Below are 6603 nucleotides of genomic sequence, written 5' to 3' on the forward strand. Positions count from 1 at the left end.
TACATCAGTAAAAAATCATCTTATAACTCAAGAACGGCTGAACCGATTTAGCTAAAATTGTCAGGGAGGTAGTTTAGAGCCAGGAGAAGGACATAGGATACTTTTTATCCCGTTCGAAATTAAAAAAAAGTCTGCTTATTTATTGCCATTAAGGCGGAACAAAGTTCGCCGGGTCAGCTAGTTAATTATAAAGGCAGATTTATCTAATTGTGCAAATGCATTAAAATGTTGTATGGATTGAAGTATTCGGCCCCTACAAACATTTTTGTAACTTTTTAATGCATGGAAAAAGAGCGAATGGTCGGGGGGTCGCCAAATATTTTTTCATACTAGGGGGTTCGTGTCATGAAAAAGGTTGAAAAACACGGCACTAGAGGATTGAACCTGCACTTCTCACGCGGTCAGGCGGATCAGAGGGCAATGTTCGCGTTTTTCTCCCTTAGTCATCTTTTAGGTATGACATCTTACGGGAAGAGTGGCTCTATTCTACTCTTGAACCACAGAACTAAAATTTATGTACCATTATTTATAGGAATTCCAAATTAATACAGTAACATTGTTCCATCGCGCCATTCTGTGTAGGTGCATTAGTTAAAACCTTATTTTATTACAGCAGGAAACTGACCATTGATAGTCGCGAAACGAAATTTATCGCGCATGCGGCCTCGAAGCGCGAAATAATAAATTCCGGCGCACAATGCATTGCGCAAGTCCACCATGGGCCATGGCTGTGTCGCCTTCACGCCTATCGATGCACCATGGAGTAGCTAGTTTCCATATAATTCTTTATAGGTCTGGGAGGCCATCAAAAAAAAAGTGCGTGCTCTTGACCCGAATGACTCTACAATTAGTAATTCTTACTGGCCATTGTGAAAATCCTTTGCCCAGCAGTGGACGTCATTTGGCTGAAACGGACGAACGAACTGCAATTCACCATTTGTGCCTTTTTAATGTTTTGAGAAACTAAAACAACGTTTCATCATCATCATCTCAGCCATAGGACGACCACTGCTGAACATAGGCTAAACACCATGCATATCAAATATTACGAGTACAAGATTTGTAGTCTCATGTCATGAAAAATCTAAGGATTCGCGGGAAAAATCTAGTTATGAATATTCAAAATTATCACATTGTATGGAAGTAGACATTATGACTCATTAAAACGTTCACGCTGATTGAGCGCCATAATTAACCACTGACTTAGTAGATTTTTATGGCAAAATCGTCTCTATTACGTCAACATAAGATGCCACAGTGTTTAGTGTGATGTGCTGTCGTCTGTACGATTATGCACACTCAGCACACTAGCTGCGCCTGCGACACGAAGTGCAATTTGTTAATAATATAATTAGCTGGGAGTAGCGTGGTAAAGCAGCAATTAGTTGATCTGACAAATTGGACAGCTTCTAGAAATTATATTTAACAAGTGTTTTTAATTTGTACCTAAACTGCAGACTGCAGTTGCTGATTGAATTAAAAGGATCATGCAACCAATATGCATACTAAATTAAGAAACGATACAACTCGATTGAACTTAAGCAAGAATTTAAAGATGGGATTAGTGTGATTCAGTATTTTTTTTGATATTAGTTTCGTACTAGAGTTAAGTTAATTAATTAATTTTATGGCATGGAAATCTAGAGGTCGTGGGCTCTTTTTCCATCAAAATCGAGATTATCAACTGTCCCCAATTGGATTCGAACCCGCAACCACAACTTAACAACCACGCAAACCACCAACCCGATAAATATCGAAAGAATTTAGTTCGCGGCCAATTTAGCACGACTCGTACGCAAGACCTACACTATTTTAGCACAATGTACTATCGCGTTTGAATTATATTTCTCAAGAAAAGAAATACCTAGTGATTGCGTAGGTTAGGTGCATCGCAAATCGTAAATAACAACGTATTTTACACTTTTGCAAGAAAATAAGGCAGCGCTAACTGTTTGTGCTGCAAACAGTAACGATTTATTGATATCTTGTTAAGTTATTTCTGCAATATCTTAATTGCAATTTTTCAACCTCAATCACTTGCAGTATCGGTAAAGATTTAATTATAACTTACGTAGAAAGGATATTTCTGAAACGTTGTTGAGACACTAATGTATCGCGCGGACGTGTCGTAGTAAATTATCTTACGTAGGTAGGTACACTAACGTAATTTGACTTGAGTTACAAGTTTTCAAGTCAAAATCACACATAACATACGAGTAGCGTTTACGAAGCTACGTTCGTGATAGTGTAAGATTCCTCCAACACCATAAAATTTGAAAGGATGTTTCCAAAAATCTCTTCAGAAAGTCAGGAGGAGTAAAAGTAAATAAAGTATTCCAATATCTAAATTATATCTTGAGATCAACTTATTGTAATAAGTTACTTATACATAGACGGCCAATTAAGTCGCAGCAATGCTTTATAAATTTAGAGATAGAGACAACAAGCACTTGCGCCATCATCCCAAAACCATTCCGCTTTGGCCCCATCATCTCACGTAGAAAATTGCCATTCCACAACACCATGCAGAGTTCAACGTTCTGTATCAAGAAATACTACCGTGTACCGTAAGTGTAACCGAAGAATAGGAAACCCGCCCGGGTCGAGACACGCATCAAAAATTGCCCACTCATGATAATTCAGTTACGTGGGAACACTACGGTTCATATGCATATGGCCATATGATATTGTATATTGTCGTTTTACAGTTATAGTCGCTCTGGCTCTCTGAATGCTTTTCCTTTTGACTTTCACAAGTTATTCGGCTGCATTACAACGCGGTATCGTTTTGTTTGAACGAAAAAGTGTTAATGTAATTTAATGGTTGCTTTTAGCTTATGGAAGCATATTGCGTAAGAGGTAGAGCTTAAATATTTTTTATATACAATTTCAGATAGCGATCAGTCGACGTACCTACTGATCATGTAATACTTATTACATACAAATAGGTACATAAGACAGTTATAATTTAATGTAACTGGATAACGTTAAAAAACGTTTCAATGTCCGTTTCTGTAACACAGAAAAAGTACAAATAAATTGCTTATTAAGGACTGATATTTTGAGACCGATTTCTTGCAAAAGTTTTAACATTTGTGTTTAGCAATCCTTAATAACCAACAATTAATTTGTAAATATGAAGTGTTGCGTACTCGTGAGTAAAGTTATAAATTTTTGTATGCAAGTGCCTATTAAAATGTCGGCATATCCTTCCGTTTCTATGTAGATAGCCGATCTAGATCTATGTTGTAAAAGATTTCGACATATTGAACGCTCTTATATCTGAAAATTAGTCCAACATGAATGACTAATCATATAATCTGACAAAATATTTGAAAGTAACCTTCTAAGGAAAACGGGCTATAAATTTTTAGATTAATTTGTTTATTTATAGCCACTGTTGAGGCTAGGATCATAAATTAGAAGATTAAGCCGTGATTTACATAACAGCGACCTATTTACATCAGATACAGTCAGCGTCAATTAGTTAGGGACACCCAAAGTAGCCAATAGATTCGTAACACGTCTTTGTTACAATTGGAATTGTTTGTGTTGTCAACTTTTCACTTTCACGAACCACTGTACTATTTTTTGTATCCTAACTAAAATACAGGTACTAGAAATTATCATCACTTTCTAAGTGGGTTAAAAGGTATAATTTAATTGTACTCGTATACGGTACTGAATAAAATGTACCAGGCAGTTATTATAACTCAGTCACGGTGCGCAGGTCGCTACATTTAATTACGTTTTTAATGAGTTTGTTCGCGACGCGTCGCGACGCCGCAAACAGACCGTGCGGACTTGTGGTCCAAAAATCCAAAATGACTGAATTTTAATCGGCACAATAAACTAGGTTTAAAAACTACAAGGTCAAGATTATATCTTCGTAATATTGTGCGATCTGGTAAAGGTCGCGGGAAAAGCCTGGATGCGGGCAGCGCAAGACCGTGCATTGTGGAAAACATTGGAGGAGGCCTTTGTCCAGCAGTGGTGATCATTGGCTGAAACGAACGAACGAACGATTGTACGGGGAAATTATATTTCTAGAAAATACGGAAACAATATAAAGGCGCCAAATATTGCGGGATGTTATTTGTTGCACTTTCATTGCGGATATCGTAATTCATTCTTGCTATTAGCAGAATTTGTCCTCTCACTGCAATATACTCGTCATAACTTTCTTTAAGTCGCCTGTTTGTCACCAAGCCGGTATTTCAAGCTTCCACCTTTTCAGAATTATCATCACCGTTCTGAAAAGAGACAGTTTGAATTCTACAACGACTATTTTAGGTATAGCAAATAAAAATTGTTTGACATCAATAAAATTTAAAATACAAGAAACATACTCACTACCTACCTACTCTCAATCTTGCCTGCCCGAATGACTTAGATCCATTAGCTAGCTACAAATTAATCAAAACATCGTCGATAGAAACTGGTGATACCACGCCGATGACTCAATGGATTTACCTTTGCCATCCAGTTTTACCAATTAGGTATGTGGTTTGGTTTGTCTGGGTTTGCATAACAAAAAAGTCATGATGTGGTTATGTTTATCACTTAGATCTACTTACGAATTCCAAAGCGTATTTAAGTAAGTATTGCTAATGTTCAGTAAATTTCACTTATGTCGTCATTAAATACGATTAGGAGAAAACTATGAGTAGCGAAAGTAATTTAAACGATAGGTACTTAACTTTTTCAAATGTTTTACTTGACCAACTTCAAAAACAGGAGGTTCTATGAGTATTTTGCTATCGAAAACTTAAACCTTTGCTCAAAATGTACTTAAGTAATATCTGAGCAGTGGCGTAAAGCGATTCCTATTGTGATTTTTACTCGCACAACAGAACAGATCTCCCTATAAATTGAATAAGATCTTTAAACATAATGGTGTATCCGGTGTGAGTCATCCCATGCCCCTCCGTGATTTGCTACAAAACGCTACATAATCAAACTCGTGGATTAGCTATAAACTTAAGACATTGACTCATCAAAATGCGGTTGGGGAGTTCGTTAACTCTGGCCAATGCATTGTCTTAGCTTTTTATTCTCGTCCAAGGGGCATAACGAAGACATAGGTTTTGTTGTAGCTGCAGGAATGGGCAGCAAAAAACTTAGTGCGTGGTTAGGGCCCATAATTATTCGAGTTTGCGAAGATTTATAGCCTTGCAACAAGGAATTTTGTCTTGGATTAAGCATCAAAAACTTTGCGTTTAAGACAAAATACGGAATCTAAACAGCCTTCATAATGTGCGTTCATAAACGCGTTTTTGAATAAGAATTTATTCATAATTTCAGTGCATGTCAAGGTTTTTAATTATTAATAAATAATTAATTTAATAATACATGCAACGTATGTGATGTCAATGTTATAAAATAAACAAGTCATCACTGAAGGAATATTTTGTTTAGGTTCGAGATTCGAGATCAATATTTCGGTGTTTACAGAACCTTTTGTATTTATTTCTCGCAATTCTAAGATTTTTCACTTTATGAAAATCTGACTATACAACCTATGTAATTATAACAAAATTGTTTGGTTAAACCTAATGATGGCTCGTTGTAATATGAAAAACATAATACTACTTTTTGCTTAGCATTATGGGCTAACTTATTGGCTACAGCCTTTTAAGCTTATTACTACTTTGCCTGGCCCATTCCCATTTTATTTGGGGTCGGCCCTCCGCGTCATGCGTCTCCAGGCGGCTCGGTCCTGGGCTGTCTTACTGTTAACTTGGGCTTCTTTAAGGTCGTTATTGATTACGGACATCCATGTAATTCGGGGTCTTCGGGTTCCTTTTAAGCTTATTAGTAGATAAATTATCCTTGTAAAATAATTTCCAATTACCATAATAATACTAGTAACTCTGCCTAGATCCTGCGATTCGTTCATTGGATATATTCCCATACATCTATGTTAATAAAATAACGAAGCAATACGATCTCGACTCGATATCGATGTTACATTGTCTACAAGCCATCCGTCCTAACTTCTCTGAATCGCGTTTTCATAATATTTCCCTTAGAAAATGGTTAATTACTAAACATACGGGTAGAACTCACATATTATATGGGTGTGTAAAAGCCAGAATATTGCAGACGAACAAAAAATTTAAATCGTGATGCCATTATCAGCGCTCCAGTCACGTTCTGATAACTCTATGCCCACCACACTTCCACCACACCTGTGGCATCCAGACCTCTTCGCTTCGTGACCTCTTCCCACATCTAAACAAACAGACCCAGTGTCAACTTACTTGAAATAAAACCGGTCAACGGGACTTGACGCCACACACTCAAAATCACCTATCACACAACACTTTAAATAAAAACCACACTGAACACGAAATCAGACGTTACTTTCAATTTCTTAACGTAGCTTCAGTTCATAATTTGTAGCTTTTAATCGTTTTAATACAGAGTTTTTCAGCAAGTATGGTGTTGCTATTCCTCTGCCGCGCTATACGAGTTTACGTCCAGCGACCGTGCGGACACCGACTGAGCAGTCAGTGACACTGCGCATGTTCTCCTGTCCCTTTCGCACTACTCGTGACACGGTACGAGCGACGGAGATGACTAATCCGAGGAATGTGCGGA

The 6603-nt window shown here is 37.3% G+C and overlaps 1 protein-coding gene across 1 annotated transcript in view; it reads right to left on the reverse strand.

Annotated features, from left to right (window-relative positions):
* LOC135071229 (ATP-binding cassette sub-family G member 8) overlaps positions 1-6522 on the reverse strand; it is a 78463-nt gene extending 71941 nt beyond the window's left edge. The window contains exon 1 of the mRNA XM_063965012.1: positions 6264-6522. The gene's annotated coding sequence lies outside the window, so the exon portion shown is untranslated. The remainder of the gene's footprint in view (positions 1-6263) is intronic.
* Positions 6523-6603: the final 81 nt, after the last annotated feature.

The sequence above is a fragment of the Ostrinia nubilalis genome, chromosome 4, assembly GCF_963855985.1.
Source record: "Ostrinia nubilalis chromosome 4, ilOstNubi1.1, whole genome shotgun sequence".
NCBI classification, from domain to species: Eukaryota; Metazoa; Arthropoda; class Insecta; order Lepidoptera; family Crambidae; genus Ostrinia; species Ostrinia nubilalis.